The sequence below is a fragment of the Triturus cristatus genome, chromosome 3_2 (assembly GCF_964204655.1).
Source record: "Triturus cristatus chromosome 3_2, aTriCri1.1, whole genome shotgun sequence".
In the NCBI taxonomy this organism is placed as follows: Eukaryota; Metazoa; Chordata; class Amphibia; order Caudata; family Salamandridae; genus Triturus; species Triturus cristatus.
Genome location: NC_140584.1, coordinates 240021750 through 240043039, shown reverse-complemented (window position 1 = coordinate 240043039; position 21290 = coordinate 240021750).

Below are 21290 nucleotides of genomic sequence, written 5' to 3'. Positions count from 1 at the left end.
CGACTAAGCGTGGGTCGAATAGATAAAGTGGATTAGACATGGTCTCCACTTACCTTAGGACTTAAAGAAAATTTTGTAAGAAAATATCTAAGAAGGTAAAGTTCAGTGGAGCAAGGCAGCTGCTGGTGTCCGAGCATAAGGCTTCATTTTCGGAAAGCCACTGGCCGATGTCTGGGTGAAGATTCCTTTGTTTGGACTTAGGGGCATATTTACAACGAAGTGATGGAGTGCGGCGTTACACTTCTTGGCTCAGACCTTTAATCCACCACTTCAGGAACGCATGACTGCACAATAATTACCAGAATATGGTGCAGCCCTGCATTTCCCCTACGCTGGCACTAAACTAAGCAGCCTAGCCCCAATGCAAGCACCCTTGCACCATTGAGGGGAAGATTGTTTATGTGCAATAAAATATCCCTTTCTGCACATAAACAATCTTTAAATGATGCCTTGCAACTTTTATGCGTGCTGCTTAATGCAGCACACATAGAAGTTGCAAAACGTCTTTTTTTTTATTATTTATGTGCAGGAAGGGTTACCTTCCTGCATATAAACAATCAATGGCAATTTGCTGTTTCTATGTGTGCTGTACAATGCAGCACACATGGAAACATCAAAAACAAGGAAAAATAAAGCATTTCTCCTCGTTTCACCTGTTTAAGACCAGTCTTTCACGAGTAGAAAAGAGAAATCCCTTGGTGAAAATATATATTCTGGGTCTCTAAATTCCCAGCACAAAAGTTGTGGCCCAAACATTTGAGAATTCTAGGTTAAAGATATTCCTACACCACTATGAATGGTATTTTTAAAATTCTTAGCTTTATTTAAAAATACTCACTTCATATGAAACAGATTACACTTAAAATGATATCAAATTCACATACCTATTAAAATCCTTTGTTTACATACATTCTGAACAAATAAAAGTAAACTGATAATACAATACAGTAGTTCAACACGAAAATAATTACAGAAGCTTTGATCTCTAATATATGACAACAAACATTGAAGAGAGAGACAAATATAGACAGTGCAATTTGTGATTAGAAACACATCCTATTGGAATAATTCAGGTGCAAATCCTAGATACAATCTATGATCCTTATCTAAAGGGTGAGCTGTTTCCACAGATTGTGTTGAATAAAGCCTCAACGCGTTTCGATGGTTCTATTGGTTACCCATCTTTATCAAGACAAAATATTCGTCTCTCTTGTATGTACAGTATGGTCTTTCCCTAGTCTTAATTTTGTCACTGCCTCCTATTTATGCCCCCCTTGTAAATTGGGGGCAGCGTCAAAATCAAAGGGTGTTGAGGTGCAAAGCCCACCACAACACCCATTGCCCTCCCCTTTCATACTAAATACAGCGTGAAAGGGTGCCTTATTTACAAGGCAGCGTTAAGCCATGTTAAGTGGCTTAACGCTGACTTGTAAATAAGATGAAGCTCCTATTGCCACCACAACATCACTTAAAGTGACATTGTGGTGACGAAAGGATCTTGTAACTATGTCCCTCTGTTCATTTTTTGGAAGTCGAAAATTTCCAGTGGGACAAAGCTGTAGGCTGTAGCTGCTGAGGGCTACATGAAGCCTGATAACCCTTCTGCGAGTAGACACTGAACAGGATTTTCTGCTGCAGAGATGAACGTAGCGGGAGCTCCCGTAAAGTCAGCCAGACTGGTAATGCAGGACAGGTAGATTGACGAGCAGGTATGTCCTTCTCTTCTCTCTGTTCTCAGAGCACCTTTTGAGCAAACACTTTCTAAATACCAAGTTTGGGATTTTGGCTATCTGGCCACCTTTAGCACCACAACCAGGGAACCAGGACTGGTGAAATACCACTTGGGGGTTCAGGACTCACTCAGGCTGGGTCCAGGTACAGGTTCAAGATGGTGGAAAACGTTTATGTCCCTGTGGCTCTGAACAGCAGGCCAGTAAACTAGCCATTGTGGTCAATCTGGTAATCCTAGGCTCAGATGAATATGCAGGGCTGGCCTCAGGTGGTGCAAGGCAAGCTCCAGGCAGCAAAGCAGTCCTTCCAGGTACATCATTGCAAAGTGCACCGGAGGTCGTTCCACAGGTCCAGAAGAGAACCAAAGAGTGGGTCTGAGGGCACTACTTTTAATTTTGGGGCCTCCTTTGAAGTTAGGAAATGTTTCTAAAGGTTTCTCTTTGAAGTACTTGGAAGTTCTTGATTCACCTGCCTTGGCTCCAAGCTGGCTGCAGTGACAATGTGGAGGTGACAAGCCCTTTGTTTTAAGGAAGAGCATAGCCTCTTCAGTTACAAGTGGGACTGTGCCTAGCTCCTTGCCCAACCTAATCACTCTATTGTGTGACTGTCTGGGAGGAATTAACAATGTCTAGCTGTTGGTTACACCCAGTCATGTGACCTAAGACAGGCTGCAGGCACCACAAAGCTAAGGGCAGGAAAATGCCCACATTCTAAAAGTGGCCTTTTCAAAATTGGAATTTAAATTCTGCCTTTGCCATAAGGAGAACTTTTCATTACAACTTCTTACATACAAAACATAGAGGGGCAGATTTACAAGCCCCTTGCGCCTCTTTTACGCCGCCGTTGCATCACTTTTGTGACGCAGCGGCAGTGCAAAGCCAGCGCCATGGTGCGGGGTACTTACAACGTGACGCAGCTGAGAGATGCGTCACATTGTAAAGCTCTGCGCCACATGTAGGCGTTCCGGAGCAGGGGGGGGGGCGATCCGGCACAGGAATACCTACTAAAAGTGACTGAGTGAAATCTACAAGATTTCACTCAGCCACTTTTAAGGCCATGCTGCGTCAAAACCCTGCGCCTGCTTGAAGCAGGCGTAAGGATTGATGCAGCATTTTAAAGATAGGACACCCCGAGCCTTGCTGGAGCTGCGTCGCGCTTGCGAAACAACTCCAGCAATGCGCCACCTTTACGGCAGCAGATGCGTCACGCATCTGTCCATTTTTGCCCCATGGTGCGCCGCATCTAAATGTGGCGCATTCATGGTGGCAGAGCCGTGACGCACAATAACTGGTGCATCCCTGCTGATATGCAGGTATGCGACAGTTATTGTAAATCTGCCCCAGAATGGTTACCTGATGCCAATCAAATGTGAGCACCTATGAAATGTAATAAGGCAACCCAATGTTATCCTATGACACAGGTAGGCTTCACAGCAGTGAAAAACTAATTTAAGAGCTTTTCCCTACCAGGACATGTAAAACTTAAAAGTACATGTCAAACCTTTTAATTTTCATTGCACCCTGCACTATGTGCTACCTAGTGCCTACCTTAAGGGTACCTTAAAGGCAGTAAAATGGGAGTTTATGTCTTGGAAAATGCGTTATATAGCCAAGTTGAATTGTCAGTTTAAAACTGAATACAGGCTGCAATGGCAGACCTTGGACAGGTTTTAAGGGGCTGCTTAAGTTGACTGTACAATATGTGCTACAGAACCACTAGCAGCATTTAATTTACAAGCTCTGGGTATATGATGTAACACTCTACAAGGGATTTACAAGTTAAAAAAGTATGCCGATCTGATGTAAACCAATTTAAACATGTTTAGAGGGAAGAGCACAATCACTTTAGTACTGGTTAGCAGTGATAATCTACACAGAGTCCTAATGTCAACAAAAAAAGTGAACAGTAAAAGATAAATGTCTGGGGTGACCCTGTAGAAAGGACCAGGTCCAACATTTAGCAAATAAAACAATATAATTTTGGTGGTCTGATTATTTCCACAAGAGTGCTCAGTGTCTTGTCATCTATGTTGGGGACTTGGAAACAATTCCTCAAGAGGATGAGTCCTGTAAGTGCAGCTCTCAGTGGTTGGGGACCATGGCAAAAAAGGATGCTACTTCACCCTTGCTATGCTTTAGATGGTGCAGAGGTAAGAAGGCCTGCATCTTGTAATTCACTGGTCAGAGTCATGATTTTGCAGTAGTAAGGAAGGGTGCCCACTGAACTGTGGGATAGCTACAATGCCTATCAAAGTGGCCAGAAGTATGTTAGAGACTAATCCACTCAAGTATTCAATGTCAATATCTCCTTGATTTTCAGAATTATTCAGATGTCAAAGCACAGAATGGCATAACCACTAACTTGCTGTAGTTCACTACATTCCTGCAGGACGGATGAGGGTCCCAGCTCTACCACCCTACATCCTGTGGTCTCCAGAGTATTTTTCCATGAAGGACACAAAAAATAGAATAATGGAGGGGGGAGATAAAGAAATTCCATTATGTGTTACTGGTGCTGTCATCTTGGCGTAAAGAGATATATCTGTAGTTGTTTGTCATATTAGCCTAGAGGGAATAATATTAACTCTCTAGCCTGAAGACCATGATGTTGGATGTATCTCCTAGTGCCCTTGTGATTATTTCCCCTCTGGATGGTCAAATCACCATCAGTATTTACGTGTCAGTGATGTTTTCCACTTGCCTCATGCAACAAGACTGGATTACCAGTGACAGGCTTCGAAACTTAAGAAACGGAACTCAAAAGAACTTATATGATCCACATTAGTGACAGCACTACAGAGGAGTAAATTAACAAGAGAGAATATACCAGATGAAACAGAAAGAAAAGCCACTGAATTAGCAGTCAGTCCGACGCATGTTTATCCATACATGAACTGCAATCAGAAGGTTGAACACTCTTTATGGGTTGAATTGTCCAATATTGTGCTTGCTTTTTGGATTTAATAGTTCCAATCCCTCTGTTTACTGCCTTGCAAACAATGTATTTGGTGATGCACTAACAACAACCTCTCCTATTTTTATAGCCCTTTAAGACAAGGCTAATGTTTCTGTTACATAGTCTTTCAATGCCTATGGCAGCTTCTTGTAATGTGTGTGCTTTTCTCTGTGCAGATTTCTTCTGACCAGTTGAAGAGTCCGAAGACCATCCGGTTGGCTATGTTCCATTCGCAAGGAACAGTGGGGATGCTGGAATCCACAGGAAGATAGTCTGAGAACAAACCCTGGAGAGCACTGGGAAGCAATGGGAAGCAGGGGAGCACTCTTCAAGGGGAACAGGATCATGATGCAGGTGTAGCCAGGAGATGTAAGCAAAGCAATTATTTCTGCTTGGGTGTGGCCGAAATAAAAAGCCATACTCAACATTACTGCTGGTTATCATCGTTTGGAGAATCCCATGGGAGTACTTGCATGTTCTGAAGAATTGGGGGTCTTGCAACTCTTGTGTTGGATCTGCAAATCCCAAGAGAAGCCAAATAAGTTTTCAGTGTTGGCACCAAGGAGATTTTTGTTGGAGGCCTATGAAGAAACAAGAGTTTATTGACCCAGGGAGGTGTCTGTGGGCTTTGGGAGTGGCATGTGCCTGCTCTGGGGTACACATGTAAAGAATTGTGTGTGGGCCGACAACTGATCCTTACATCAGGTTAGAACTATAATTCCAGTTGTTCCAGAATCCAAGTGGCCCCTTTAGGTACACAGTGCATCCCCAGGCCAGGAGCAGGAGCAGGGATTCCCTCATAAATCCCTGGACAACTAGAGAGACAGATGAAGGTTCCACAGGGGCTTGGAGATGGTCAGAAATGGAGCAAGCTAACCTTCACCTTTATGGAGCAAGCAACAGGATTTCCAACATAGCCAGTTAATGTAATGCTGTAGATAGTGGCGGCCGCCATAAACAAAGTGTGGTGAGGTGGGTGGAGGGAGCATGGGTGGGGAGCATGGGGTGTGGGGAGAATTAATAATAATGATAAAAAATAAAAAAGGAATTTACCTTAAGGTGCCAGCTGCCTCCCACATCGCGTTGTGCCTCATGTGCCCTGGCTGGTTCCAACAGCCCCTGGGACAGACTCCCTGTGCAATCCCTGAGCTGCTCTTATACTATGAGAGAAGCACAAGGATTGGCCTGAGTAGGCTGAAAAGATGCTTCACACAGGCCAGGAAGTCTATGGGGTTTCTCCAGCATGGCTGTTCAATAGAGCTGGCTGCAGAAACCTAAAACTGAGATGGCTGGCCAAACACATATGCGCACTTAGGGAGTGCACATAGCACTCCTCCTCCCATGCCCCGCCCTGCCCCTCCCTGCACAAGCTGGCTGAGAGTTGGCGAATGAAAACTAAAACGATGTAAGAACATTGTTCTGTTTTCCATTTGCTGACTCTGATCCAGGCAGTGGGTTGACATTCTTCTGTCATTGCAGAGGAGCCGCCGCTGGTTGAGGTTGTTTGGTGAATTCATTTTTACAGGGAGACCATGGCCGGTTGGGCTGTCTCATACAGGTCATCTCAGGCAGCTGGGCTACACACTTCATTAAGAGTTGGTCAATTATCCTGGTATTGTAGTCCAGTGCCCCAAGAGGCAGATGTTTTCTCACTCTTCATAGGTCAGTAAGGAGCAATGACTCTATAGACTCATCCAGGCTTAGTCCTAGTCTGGGTAGGAAAGAAGAAACCTGCTGAGATTCTATTGCAGGATCTTCCATTATCCTGTCCTTACTGCCGATGTACAACTCCTCCTTAGATGTCGAACAATGAACTCAAGCACTTATCATATCCTGCATTGATTATGGCTAGGCCTGGGCGAAGCACTACGCTACGCTCGCGTAGTTTGCGAAGTTCGCGCTACTTCGCACTACGCGAACTGCACGTAGCACAGTGCGAACACGCGTAGCGTAGTGTTGCGTAGTGCTGCGGTCGATTTTTGCTTGCTCGCGCTCCTCAACGTCAAGTTGGCGACCGCGAGCAAGCAAAATGACATCCTGGCGAGACTTTTTCCTTGTTCGCGATCGCGAGCATGGAAAATAAACCTCCCGGCGAGATTCCCAACGCGAGAAGGTCAGGTTTCTCATTGCGAGGGGTCGCGTATGCTCGCGACCGCTCGCGATGAGAAACTACCAGTTCGCGTTGAGAAAGCTGCAGCTCGAGGAAAAATCTACTCGAGCAGCAGAAAACTACAGCTCGCACTGTGCAAGATGCCATTTTCAATGATTGCACAGTGCCGGTTGCTTGTCCGCACTGTGCAATCATTGAAAACAACATCTTGCACAGTGCGAACATGTTACTTCGCAGTTCGCGAAGTGCTACGCGTAGCTCGCGTAGTGCGAACTTCACTTTGCGTAGCTTCGCGAAGTGCTACTTCGCGAACTACGCCCACCCTTAATTATGGCAATGTGTTGTACGCCGGCCTTCCAGGATATCTCCTAGACAAACTCCAGGTGATCCAGAATGCAGCTGCTCTGCATCTCTTTTCCCTCAAGTGGCGAGCACTAGGCCTCATCTTCAGGATCTCCGCTGGCTCCTTATTAGGGAAAGAGTGAAGTTCAAGACCTTGGTGCAGGTCTTTTTTTTTTTTTTTAAAACAAGATCTTTATTGGTATCATCAGTCGTACAGCTCAACCACTGCCTACATCCCTTCGGGCAGGCAGGGCCAAAGTAACAGTGCTAGGTGGCATGTAGGGGGGGCGGGGCAAATACACAGCAAGCCGCCTACAACCCCAGGTGGGGCCGGAAGACCTTGGTGCAGGTCTATGCCACCCTGTATGGCAAAGGTCCTACCGATTTGAGCTCCAGATTCAGCTTCTATAACCCATCAAGGCAACTGCGATCCTCGAATAAATTGTTTCTTCTGTACGCCCAGGATTCAGAGACAGAGAGCTGGTGGCAGATCGCTTTCCCTGTTGGGTGCGGTAGCATGGAATCAGCTCCCACTGGAATTACGCTCTGTAAGCGATCCAGGTCTATTTAAGAAGTTGAAAACCTGGCTTTTTTAATAAGCTGTGCGTGCTCCTTGCCTAACCGTCCAGCAGGTACTACGCCGGGACACTCTTTGGAGTAACTGTGCGGAATATATGTGCCGTAAAATAAAATATAAAAATAAAACTCCATACTAGTTGGAGAGCCCAGTACATATCCTCTCTTACTGCCATGTCTCCCCAATTAGGTGTTCTGGAGAGGCATGTCCTAAGTGTGATCAGCCCATGTTTGGGTCATGTAACAGTGCCAGCTCCCTTCTAGTGTGGTCTGAAGAGGCTCCATTTAAATGTGCATTGGTATCAGAAAAGAGGCTATGTCCTAAAGAAACGAAGACTTGAACAGAAATTGAGAGAGGATGGTGTCACCTTACCAGGGGAAGTGCAGCTCCTTTAAGGGCTGGTGAGCTACCTCCCCCACCCCCAAAGACTAATGGTTTAGGGGTGGGGAAACAAGTGATTGTTTTTCTACAGGTCCCAGATCCAAGATGGGCCTTTGTTTGCCTTTCACAAAGAAGACTACTATCTTGAGGAACACATGCATAGAGTATAATGTATTCCAACAATCACCTGCCAGGCACTAGCATCAAATCACACAAGTGCCCATATCCATGTGTGTGCATATATTGGCCAACCCCATGTATGTTTCAGACACGAGGGCAGCAACAAACTCCAGTTAAGGGTGAGACACCTAATGCCACATGGAAGAGTCTGGTAGGCTATCCTTCAATGGTGGAGCAGGTAAAGGGGCCTGATCCTACAGCTAACACTTAAGGTGCTATCACAGGCAATTTCTCATAGCCTTGTTAAACACTCTCACAAAGAATAAGGGTGCACTTAAGGTGATCTCTAAACAACAGAGCCCAACACTTATGTCTCACTACTATGAAGCTAGAGTTTCTGAAATGGTATGCACTATGCAGGACTACTGCTTTCACAGAAGGAACTCTTTTACAGAGCTGTTGAGAAACATACTGGGGCAGGGTGGTCCCACATCCCAAAGCCAGGCAGGGGACTTTCATTCAACATATGAAATGCTTTAAAACATTGACCATCAGCAGATGTCCCTCCATTCCCAGGAGCACATCCAGCTGTAGGAAATTGTATGGCTTGCATGATCATCAAGTGGAACTTTGGAGATAGGGCAATTGGTAACCATAAAACCCCTGCTGGTGAAGTCTGGAAACATGATCTGCATTTGTAAAAGGTAAAGTTTCCTGACTCCCCCAACATTGTGGGCAAAGAGGAAAGTTGGCCTTGCCCACTCATAATTCAAATAGGGACTAGAGAATGTATTCACCTAACAAGAAGAGTACACAGTGACTCATCTAAGCTGAAATAGAAGCCACACCTGAAAAAGGAGTCACAATCTGGAAGCTCATGCATATAAAATCTAAATGGAGAAATCGTGACACCTCCTTTACTCAAAAACTTATGTGCTTGCCACTTCACCAAAAACCTTTATTGCTTGTAACATAGTGGTGATGCCCATTTCATTCATTGTTATGAATTACATCGATTAAATGTTTGGATATCGCACAGGTGTTATGACCCTGCAAGAAATTGGAAACATACAGTCAGAAGTATTATATAAAATTTATACTGTCAGACACAATAACGTGAAAGCAGAATAGAAACTAGGAATATTTTATGTATTCCACTTGTGCATCTAAACTTAAAAAACTGGAGATGTTTAATAGTGATGCCTTGTGTGGCGGCTAAATGTTACAAACTGAGAAACTGAGGAAATAAAGATAGCCCAAATTATGCAGAAAGGCAGAAATTAATTGATGAGCATGGCATTTTTACCGAAAACCATATCCTGGCTCCCATACCATAAGTTAGCATTCAGCTTAGTAAAGGGACTGATGTTGAGTGTTTCAACAGGGAAAGAATCAACAACAGATGTAACTAGGAGGTGAAAGATGGCCGAATATGATGATACAAGACCTATTTTGGGGTCGTCTAAAATCACAAACACCTGCCTATTGAGAACTGGGTGTTATTTGACTCTACACAGCAGTTCTGCTATTGTCTCCTCATATAACTCTACTTACTCATCTCTTCATTTTCACTCACTTGTCTTCACCTGTCATTTTTCCATGTTGTCTCTCTTTTGAAACTACATTACACTCTAACAATAGATACAACTACTGGAATCCACTGTGTTCCATGACTGCAAAGTAGAGTTACCACAAATTTTGTTTTTGATATTTTCAAAGAATATTTAAAATCATTATTAACTTTACCATGGTGTTTATAGATATCACTAAATAATCACTGAGAATTGTGAGAATAAAACTATCCAGTCACGGAGGAATCCCTAGGCAGTTTCTCACATGCCACCCTATGCGAAACTGACAAAGAAGGCTCCTAGATTTCACCTCTGTTTTGTGCTTTTCAAGTTATATCTCCACAAAACTCCTAAAGTGTTGTTGACATCTTCACCAAACAGTAAACTTTATATTCTGAATATTGTAAAATTTGATGTACAGTCCAGAGGAATTTCTTCCCATTAAAGCTAGGGACCTTATTCTGAGTGTCCCCTGTAATCCTAATAGGGCTGCTAATGGGAGTTAAACTTCCAGCCTCATCAGTATAGGAGTATGTGGAGTTTCATCTAGAGATTTGGGCTTCTGAAGTCTCTGGGTGACATACTGGAGAAAAGTTGTGGCAATCATCGTGGGAGCACCAGTTCCTGTATGGTGTTCCCCCAAAAAAATGGAATGAGGAGTATTTTCACCCAACCTGACTTATTTATAAAGTTTTATATAGCGCGAACATGATTCCGAAGGATATCAGAGCCATTGCAATAGGAGGGAAGGAAGGTAATAAGTTGCATTACCGGCATCAAATGTGAATATTACATCAAACATTTATAACACAAAAAGGGTCAATACAAAGTAAAACAATAAGTGGTACAAGGTGTGCTGAACGGGGAGCAGATGAGAGGTTAAAAGAAGAGTAACATTCAGTGCAAGTCGTATGTTTGTAAGATCAAAGCCTTAGAACAGATGATCCAGAGCTAATTAAGGTAAGAACTTGTTCATAAAGAATCTTTTCGCTTCCAATTTGAAACCAACCATGGAGGGGATTCTGCGTACTTCCAGTGGAAGAGAGTTCCAGATCTTTGGGGCAGCACCGGAGAATGCTCGGTGGAATGTTCTCTTTTTGCGAAAGATCTGTGGTTTCAGGAGGAAAGAGTTAGCACTTCTTGAGGGTCTACCACCTCCGGAAAGTTCCAGCTTTTGCGCAAGATAACTGGACTTACTCATGCCCTTAGTATTATTAACTCCAGTAAGGATGGGGGCAAGTGGGGTAAAATAGGGCAAAAATACATCTAACCTGGAATTCTCACGCCATGTGTGTTGATAGAAATATTGTAAGTGAGGGTGAAAACCAAGGAATGAGATCTGTTAAAACACTTTAAGGACTACCACCCATGACATAACTCAAACAAAATGAATTAATTTCGCATAACTTGGTTGATATTACCTTTAGTCATAAGAATCTGAACTAACATAAAGAACTATTTATGCTGTACTGTTATCTTTATTTTAACTTCCTTCTTGGCAAATGAAAAGTGCTCACATTGGCCTTGTAAAATAAAATTTTAAAAAAAATATGCTGGGAAAGAAAACTTAAGTTGTGTAAAACTTGGTCTTGCAATGTAAATTCTTCCTGTAGTGTGGTGACCATTCAGGCAGAATAAACAATGCTGGTTGAGGAGAAAGAAAGAAATAATTGGTCATTTAAACTGCTTTTCTTTTTATTCATGCTTCAAAAATAGCCTCATACAGATTTAGCGTGTTTATTTTTTTAAATCGAATGAATTTACTAAATGTGATATTGAGGAGAGAATGCAATGAATATGCATAGAAATCCCAGAATCCATTAGCAATTTGAAAGACAAGATTCGCTACGTCCCTAAATCACATTTAACAATAATATTTGAAGAATTAATGGGGAACATGACACTTAGAAAAGTTGAACTTAATGTGCAAAACTCCAGGTGCCAGAGTTTTAGAGACATAACCAATAATAGTAATTCTTTTACATATTTGATGGGAGGCTGATTATGCAATGCGCGACTCTAAATGGCGTGCAGCACATTGTAGCATGGTTCCATCCCATTGGCTGCAGTAGGGTGCAGGCAGATGGATGACAGTGACAAGGAGAGAAGTGCTTCTGCTTAGCCGTGCGTTAAGATGCCATCCAGAAGCTCTGTGCACCGCAGACACTTCATTAGGATGCCAGGATAATGGTAAACTACCACTCAGAGTGACACCCCATTTCCTGCTTACTGAGCTCTCCCACCCCAGCAGATGTCAACAATCTCACAGCGCTACAGAGTAGGCCTAACTTTCCAACCACTTAAGCTGCGTTTTTTCCCTTCTCCTTAACGGTGCCACACAGTCCATTACATGCTCCGTGCACTTGGGGATCCGACCTCGACAGGGAGGCTCGTGCTCATTACAGCAGCCGGCTGTACCTGCTCCGGTGCCGCGTGCCTAAGCACCTACATGTCGATGACGCGGAACCTCTCGCTCGCGCACCTGGTGCTCCCCACGAAACTATTTCCTGCATACGTCAGCGTGACCGCTCAGCGACAAGATGGATGCAGCGCATTGGCTGCAGGTTAAGGTTTAATGCAAATCAGGCTGTGTTACAAGAAAGCAAACTAGGGTCCAATTCCTGGCTCCATACTATAGAAACAGGATGCAGTACTGTGAATGCAGAGGGTGGCATTTGAGTGTGAGGTTGACGTAGTCATGTTTACGCGAGGTCATAGAAATCACAGACAGCCCTACTTTCAAACGTACCAGCAGGTACTGAAGACAGCGTTGCTGATATCACCTCAAAAAAGGTTTAGAGCCCTGTTCTCAATCAGTGGTTTTACAAGTCAAGGCCTGGATTTTGAACCGGAAGTTATTATAACATTGACGTTTTGCATATTTCTTGAGCAAAGCAAAAGATGTAGAGGGGTATTGTGTTTTTTCAAACATACGTATGTCTACATGCACAGAACGATCGCTGCAATTAGGCAGCGTGCATATTTTTAACAGCATGTTTTAACTTCATGTTACTTCTCTTTAATGAGCTGGCATTAAATGCTGTCTTTGGACTGCTCTGCGAAAATGCAAACTATCTATTGCTCATCGGTCTGTTTCTCTGTCTACATATATTTATGTCTGCCTATGTGTCTGCCTGTGTCTGTCTGCTTACCAACCACTCGCATAACAACCACCAGTATCTGTATATCGCTCAGTATTGTTCACAATTAAATCAATCAATCAATCAATCAATCTATCTATCTATCTATCTATCTATCTATCTATCTATCTATCTATCTATCTATCTATCTATCTATCTATCTATCTATCTATCTATCATTTATCTGTCTGTCTGTCTGTCTGTCTGTCTGTCTGTCTGTCAGTCTGTCTGTCTGTCTGTCTGCCTGCCTGCCTGCCTGCCTGCCTGTCTGTCTGTCTATCTATCTATCTATCCATGTTTCTCTCTATCTATTTCCTGGTCATGTACCTCTGGAATCAAAAGCTGTTTGTAAAGATGCTCAGGTAATGCACACTTTAAATATTACATTTCCACAACGATTCTGGAAAATAATAATCGCCATAATCTCGCATTTCTGGGTTGTTATTATCCAAAGCAACGAGGGGGCTGGATTCCAGACTGTATCATTGTAATCACATAAGCCAGCCACACAACCTCTTAATATGCAAAAGTTCCTGAGATAATAAAACAGCAAATAAACATGGTTTTGTTCTACTTCAGGTAATGACATTATCGGGCAAACAGAATCTACTTTGGGGGAGAATTCGACGTGAAGGTTGTTTATTACAGCATCTGAATAAGACAAGACCTGGCCTTTTGACTTTGAACCACTACCAAATTTCAGGCTGTGAGGAAATTGTTCTACATTTCCTGACAAATTGAGTTAAGCAGACATTAAGTGGGCTTTAAGAAAACAAATGGCCATCTTTATCACAGGTGGACACTGATGGCTTAATGGGGCCTGGGCTGATTGTATCACTTCTAATGGCTTGACGGGAAGCATTAGGGGTTTTTGCATAAAGAACTGGCATGGCGAACCCTGCTAACACAGACCTGTCAAGCGCTCTGTATCCCTTTGTGCACGGAAGCAGATGTTTGTATGTATACCATGAACTGGCATTAGAGCAAGCGACAGATGCCTGTACGGATGCCAGGTTGGAGCATTTTTTACAGCAGGAGCATGTTCCGAGGAAGTGCAACCGTGCCCTCTATCCTAGGTAATTCCCAGCGGGGCTTAATAAATCCCAGCTATGTTTCCATTATCCGGCTTTCCCAGCACTGGCTGCGCGCGCGATTTCTCGAATACTCGCAAACCAGCGAAGGAGCAAACAAATCGATGGAGACAGATTTGCATTATCTAACCGTTTGAAAATTCACGCAGCCTTTTCTTCTGCTCAATCTCTTTCTTACATGGTATTTAATAAAACGTGGGCCTATTTCTAAGAAGCGTCAAAGCACTTTGCAGAAAACCTGTATTTATTCTCAACGTTAGAAGCAGGTTTGTTTTGGTGATATTTCAAGTTGTTAGGGGTATTGAGCGTGCTCATGTAAGCACTTGCCATCAGTGTTTGAAAGTGGTAAAGATGGCAGCGGTATTTGACATTGTTGTTAAATTGTATGTATTTAAGCCTTCCTTCAGCAAACCAAAACACAACACATGGTGCAATGAGGTGCCAACATTAAGCACAGAGAAATATACTGCTGACAAATGTAAATACCGCAAACCAGGAGCTAAGCTATCAGTAGTGCAGCAGGTTCAGTGGCACCGGGGTTGAAGGAATTTATGAATCAACTGCATCCCATTTACGCTGTCTTTTATTGCCCAACCAAAGAAAAGGGGGGCATTTTCTTTGCTAGCATTAGGGCCCACAAAGCCCTTGCTATACCCCTGCCGCCAACACACTTTACCACAAAAAACATTACATAACACCAACACAAATCTGTTTACATTATTTGGCTAGCACAAGTGACATATTTAAATATCACTGACAGAAAACTGTTTGGGGCATATTATCAAGACAGGCGATAAAATTACTGCCGCTAAAACGGCGATAATGGGCTTGATAATATGCTGTATGGAATTCCAATTGAAGCCCATGTTAGATGTGAAGGACATCTAACATGGGCTACTATTGGAATTCTCTGCGGAATATTATCAAGCCCATTATCGCCGTTTTAGCAGCAGTTTTCGATAATTTTATCGCCTGTCTTGATAATATGCTCCATAATTTGATGTGGCTCATGATGCAATGAGGTATAGGGGACCGCGCTACATAAACCTACATATTTTCAATTCCAGCCAAATGGTAATAAATGAATTTGCCCAGAACACACATTTTGTAGTGCAGTGGCAACGCTGGTATTAGAAATACCACCCCCTCCCGTTTCCCGGATAAGGAATCTGGGGGCATATTATCAAGGGCGGCGTTAAAATTATCGCCGTTTTAGCGGCAGAAAACTGCCGCTAAAGCGGCGATAATGGGCTTGATAATATGCAGCAGAGAATTCCAATGGAAGCCCATGTTCACACCAGAACATGGGCTTCTATGGAAATTCTCAAGGGCATAGTATCAAGCCCATTATCGCCGCGTTAGCCGTTTTCTGCCGCTAAAGTGGCGATCATTTTTAACGCCGTCCTTGATAATATGCCCCTTAGTTACTTTTCCACAGCTCTTCCCTCAGCCTGTCCTCATAAATGCCTCAAATGTAAGCTCACTTCCCGCCCATGTGCAAGGCTCCTGACGAAAACACAAAATGACGGATTCTGAAGGAGGCTTTGCCTCAAACATTCAAACCCTAGGCCGCCGTTGTCCGTGGACAATGGGCAGAGGCAGGTACCTTGCACTCCATTACACAAACACTGTGCCCTCTCACTTTTCTTTGACATTTTATTTGGCTGTGACAAATGAGCAGCAGTTGGATTATAACATAATTTGTCTTGTCTTTATTACCAGCACAAAGGACACCATTCATTAATTATTCTGCCGTTGCAGCTTAACACTAGCTGGAAAGGTCCCTCTCCGGACAGATGGCGGGGATGGTGTTATTTATATCAATCAGCCAAAATCCTCAGCAAGGATTACTCTTCCTGAGACTACCGTGATTTATTTCTTTTTACTTCGCCCGCCCTGAACATTTTTGGCTTCCCGAGATTTCTCTATTAGGGCGAGATTCGATGGGAATCTTAAACGGCAGCAGTTTTTAAAAAGTGTTTATTTGCAAAACCTTCAGCAGGCGGGCCTTGGCGGGCTTTGGTTGATGGAAAAATAGGCCCCGTCCCTGTTATGTGGGGGTTTCATTCTTGCTTCTTCGCTGCTAGTGAAAGTATCTGGGGACTGGGAGGCGCAAGTTCAGAGCGAGTTTGCCCGTCATTTTGTGACCCAGTGCCTCACGAGACCCAGCAGAGTTACAAAATGATGCCAGCTGTAACAAATCTCTATGATTTCACAAGATGGCCGCCTCGTTATGAGATACCTAAAGAGCACCCAGTGATTAAGGAAGGGTGTGTGTGGTGGGGAGGGGGTGTTACCCCCATCAGGCAACTGATTGTATCTAGAAGATATGGACATTCCCACCGTTTGCCTTTACATACTGATACAGAAACACACTAGTGGCAGCAGTTGTTTGAAAAGAAAAATCCCTCGGGTGTTTTTGTTCATGCTGAACAACACATTCATTACTGCCACACTTTTTAACCTGTGATGGACATTTCTTGCCTTTGTGGCTAAAAGGCTATCTAGTTGGTGTTCCAAATGCATTTTATGATCAAGCCATAACATGTAGTGTGTGGATCTAAATTAATTTTGCTTTTGACTGTGAATTTGGTTTTGATAGTTGTCGACTGGGAACATTGGAAATAAGAGGAATGAGAGTCTATGTATTCAATAAACACACTGCAAGGCAGGTTACTGACTAAAGTGGTTGCTGCTGATGTCTCGCTGGAATCTGAGTCACATGGTTGAATCCTGGTGTGAATGACTCTGTCTCTTAGACTTATAAAGAAGCTACAGTGAGTACAATTAGGTTGATATTCAAAGCCCTAAGCAACGTCAAAAATCTCTAGCAGCAAATTCCATATTCCATATAAAACACAAGCAATTATTTTGTTCAATAGTATTTGATGCATTTCTGCAGTGGCACTCATGTGCCAAAACATGCCTCTGCTGGAAGGACTACTAGTGGCATGTTAGTAACTATCCACTACCAACATGCCCCTCTTCTGCTATGACCTCCCAGAGGGAAAACTCGCACCAATTATGATTTGATTATGCAAGGTGGATCCGGTCCATTGGTGGCTTTAATATGGCCTTCCTTTTATTTGTGTATGCCATTGACCATCTGCCAGATTATAATGAATTTGATTCTTAACCAATCAGGAAGTGGACCATCTCCTTAAAATGTTACCTGTGGCTCACCGCTCGATGTTAATGACATCTAAGGAAGTAGCATCACATACAAAATAACTTCTAATAACAGGGGAGGATTCCAACGGGGATGCAATTAGATCTTGCCTGACCAATGTTTTTATATGGTTGAAGCAGAACCAGCTCAAGTGCAATCCCAACAAAACGGAGATCGTGTTTCTCGGCAAACCATGGGAGGACAATTGGAGTCGGTGGTGGCCCACCGATCTCTCTTCCCCCAGCACTGCCCAATTGACAGTGAAAAACCTGGGTATATACATCGACAACGAGCTCTCGAAGCGGTCCCAAGTTAAAACCCTAGTAGGACCCTGTTTTGGAGTTTGCGGATGCTGAAGACATTTCTGCCGCTTCTCCCCCTGGATTCCAGGAAGACAGTGGTTCCGGCATTGATCACGTCCAGAATGGACTATGCTAATGTCCTATATCTGGGACTGCTGGACTACCTTCTCCAACTCCTCCAGGTGGTGCAAAACTCAGCAGCTAGGGCGATTCTCAGACTGAAACCCAGATCACATATGACCCTCCATCTGTAGTCCCTACACTGGCTCCCAGTGAGGGAAAGGATAACATTTAAGGCCCTGGTTATTTGTTTCAAAGGCTTCCATGGCACAGGCGTCGCCTACATTAGAAAACGAGTCAGCCGTTATGTTCCTACCAGGACACTCAGATTGTTGTCCGCCGACCTGGCCTGCATCCCCAAAGCTCGTCGGGCATGCAGAGACGGCAGATCTTTCGGCTTCCTGGGAGCCCACACCTGGAATAAATTGCCAGCAGCTGTAAGAGTATTAACAGTTCTCTCCCACTTTAAAAAACAGCTGAAAACATGGCTATTTAAAAACCCTGGCGGGGTATGCACATGTGAACTGTTTGCGCCGGGACAGTCCGGACGGAGTAGCTGCGCATTAGACAAATACTGGTCATTCATTCATTCATTCATTCATCTCTGGAAGTGACTCCACAAAATATTTGGATTCCTTTGATGGACCATTGAGGTTTTAGTCAAACAATATTTAGGTAACTCTTGAGATTGCTAGATGCTACTAAACAAAAACAGCTAAACGTCTCCAGTAGGCAGCATAAAATGGTGCACAGGTACCATTAAGGAGTTAACTTGGATAACTTTAAGGAAATGCAAAATAGTTCCCAGTGCTAAGAAGCAGCAAAATAAGAGTATCATTGACTAAGCACAGATTGTAAAAAAATATTCTACTGTCACCACGGCATAATTTATTGAAATAAACAGCTAACTAAATAAATAAATGAGAGCTATAACCGTGGTCTCCCTATAGACAGCTTCAGGCATCTTTCATCAATAGCATTGTTTACAATACTAATTAGAATGGGCTTTGGGTCAACCCCTTGCTCATGGCTGGATTGTTTTCTTATTTCTTTCAGTTCTATGCTCTTTATTGTATGCTTTTCTATCCTATTCTCTAGTTTACCCATCTTCCTTAGAATAGCAGCTTCTTTACCTCTGATTTTGAGTGGATAAGTTATATCCTTCCACTGCTGACATCTTAGAACTACTTTTCTTTTTTTCCTATGTTCATTCGTATTCAGTACTCTGTGGGAGTAAATTTCCTGCCCTTTCCTCTGTTGCCAAACATTCCCACCCCATCTCTACCCTACTACCCTACCACCCACTACTCCTCCTTGGCATGTGAGGCGCAGTGTCGCAGGCTTGGTAATGTGCTGGATCTTGTCTTGGAGCTCAAACCTTCCCCTTTCATCTCTCTCCTCCCGAAATGTGGTCGTGCAGCACATTCCTATCTATCTTGATACCCCATTTCTATGTGTTCGGTCCTTCCCTGCTGCCCTTGTCCCACACCATGATGGTCGACCACTATTTGCTTTGCTAATGGCAAATGCTTCTAAAATGAGCTGGCGTTGGCACAGATGATATAAGTGACCAGCCTTGATAAAATTACAGAGAATATATTTTTTTATATTTAAAAGCACATAAGAAATTGCATTCTACACTTAAAGATATCTGCTACATTGCATGATGCAACATGACGGCATAACCCAGAAGTCAGAGATTTGAAAACTCTGTTTTCATAGTTTCAAGATGGTCGCTGTGTTGTGCTGTCAAGTTGCATCTCATAATGTGGTGGCCATCTTGAACGTATAACAATGTTTTCTTTATTTTCAAAATGTTCTCCCCATTTCATTATCATGTTGCACCGAATGGCATGGCGATCATCTTGAAACTATGGAAAACAATGTTTTCCATAGTTTCAAGATGTAAACTATGGGGAGAGGCCGTAGTCTTATTGCCAGATCTGCCGACTTTGGAGCTGGGGAACCAGGTTCGAGCTTCGGCGTTGGCTCATCTTCCTGTGATTCTGGGAAAATCACTTACTCTCCCAGTGCCTACCAAGAAATGAATGTGTCCTTGTGTAACGTAACTGGTGCTCATGTAAAGCACTCCAATACCTTCGGGTCAAGTTTGTGGTATATAAATCTGCAAAAAAAATGTTTCCATTCTTTTAGGAGGGCTGTTTGTGGCTACTGACTTTGCCCACATCTGAGCATTTTAATAATATTGGGCATTGCCAAAATCAATAGCAGTGATAGCAAAACATTAGGGAAGCAAGACTGATTTGTTTTACCAATGCTTGATTTCCTTAAAAGCCCAACACCCATGTTTCCAAATGCTAGATTATCCGGATACCAAGGCTGCCTTGTTTGACGTCTTACCTCAAGCATTTTTCTTCCAGTGCCCTACACTTCTTTTAACTTACGTCTTCAAGTTCTTTTTCATCCTTGCTTTCTCTCTTTGTCTTTGTCAGTGTTTTCCCATCTCTCTCTTGCTCCTTCTATCCTCCTTTTTGGACTTTCACTGTCTTGCTCTTCATAAAAGTCTGATGATAAAATATAAGCCCTGATACCAACCATGCGCAACCACAGACACAAATTAAGTACTGGCTTAAACCAGGGGTGCTTTTGAAGCTGTCTAGATCACAAAGCCGAGGCCAATTTAGAAGCAGAATTCTCTCCTTTCACTTGGGTTGAAACAAATACCTTATTTTAGCCAGTGAAGGTCTTTCTAGCCACAATGTAAACATTCTGTTATATAATTCAATGTTCTTTCTGGTCAGTGGGGTTTCCTGTGGCAGTGCTATACAGGTGGTCAATTCAAACACATGTAATGCCAAAGAGAAACAAAGCAGTTACTTCTCATGAGTGTTCGAAACTTTCCAGTATGCTAAATACACACGTTTTGCTGTTTCCAAAGATGATGCTCATTTTATTGGCTTTAAAGGGATGAAAGGGAGGGTCTGCCCTCCCAGATTTCAAGTAAGTGACCTTCAAGGTGAATATAATGCACCACAGAAGGCGTTTAGGCCCACGGTGTTGCGTCATTGCCATCAATAACTTGAAAATTGCTATTACACAAGTGTTGCTCTTGTGTGGTTTATGCTGATGAGCCCTGGAATGTAAAGTGTCACAGACCCCTCCCTTCAAACATCAGGCTGCTGTCATTAGCAGGAGGGAGAATCAAACCGCATGCATGGCCGAGCACACTGGGATTAAGAATGCAAAGTTTTATCAAAGTTTGACACTTCTGCTATATGAAAGAAAGAAATTAGAATGAAAAGTTGAATTCTGTCTGCGAATATTATAGATATAACCTTGCCATCCAGATCAGTTGGCAAACATGAAAAGTCCCATCATAACACAGACAAGCAACATGCAAATACCCTTGCAGGTTGTGATTGAGATTTTAAATGCTTTTGCTTTTAGTTAATGAAAAACAAAGTCTTGGAGGATCTAAGTTGTAATTTATTAAACATGAAAGGCTCCTTGATGAAATATAGAAATGAGATATATTTTGCATTTCAAAGATTTAAGCTGACAACTTACTCGCATGCAAATAAGGGCAAGATTTGTAAAAATATTTGAAAAGAAATTATTCCTGAATGTACTTATTACAATAATGTGGGATGCAGATAAGGGAAGCACGCAGCACTAAAACGCATTAATTTCCCCACAAAGTCTTAAAATGAGTTTCTTTCTGCCATTGTGTATTAATGTTCTTCCTCTGGAATGCAGCATATTAAAGAAGTGCTGAGAATT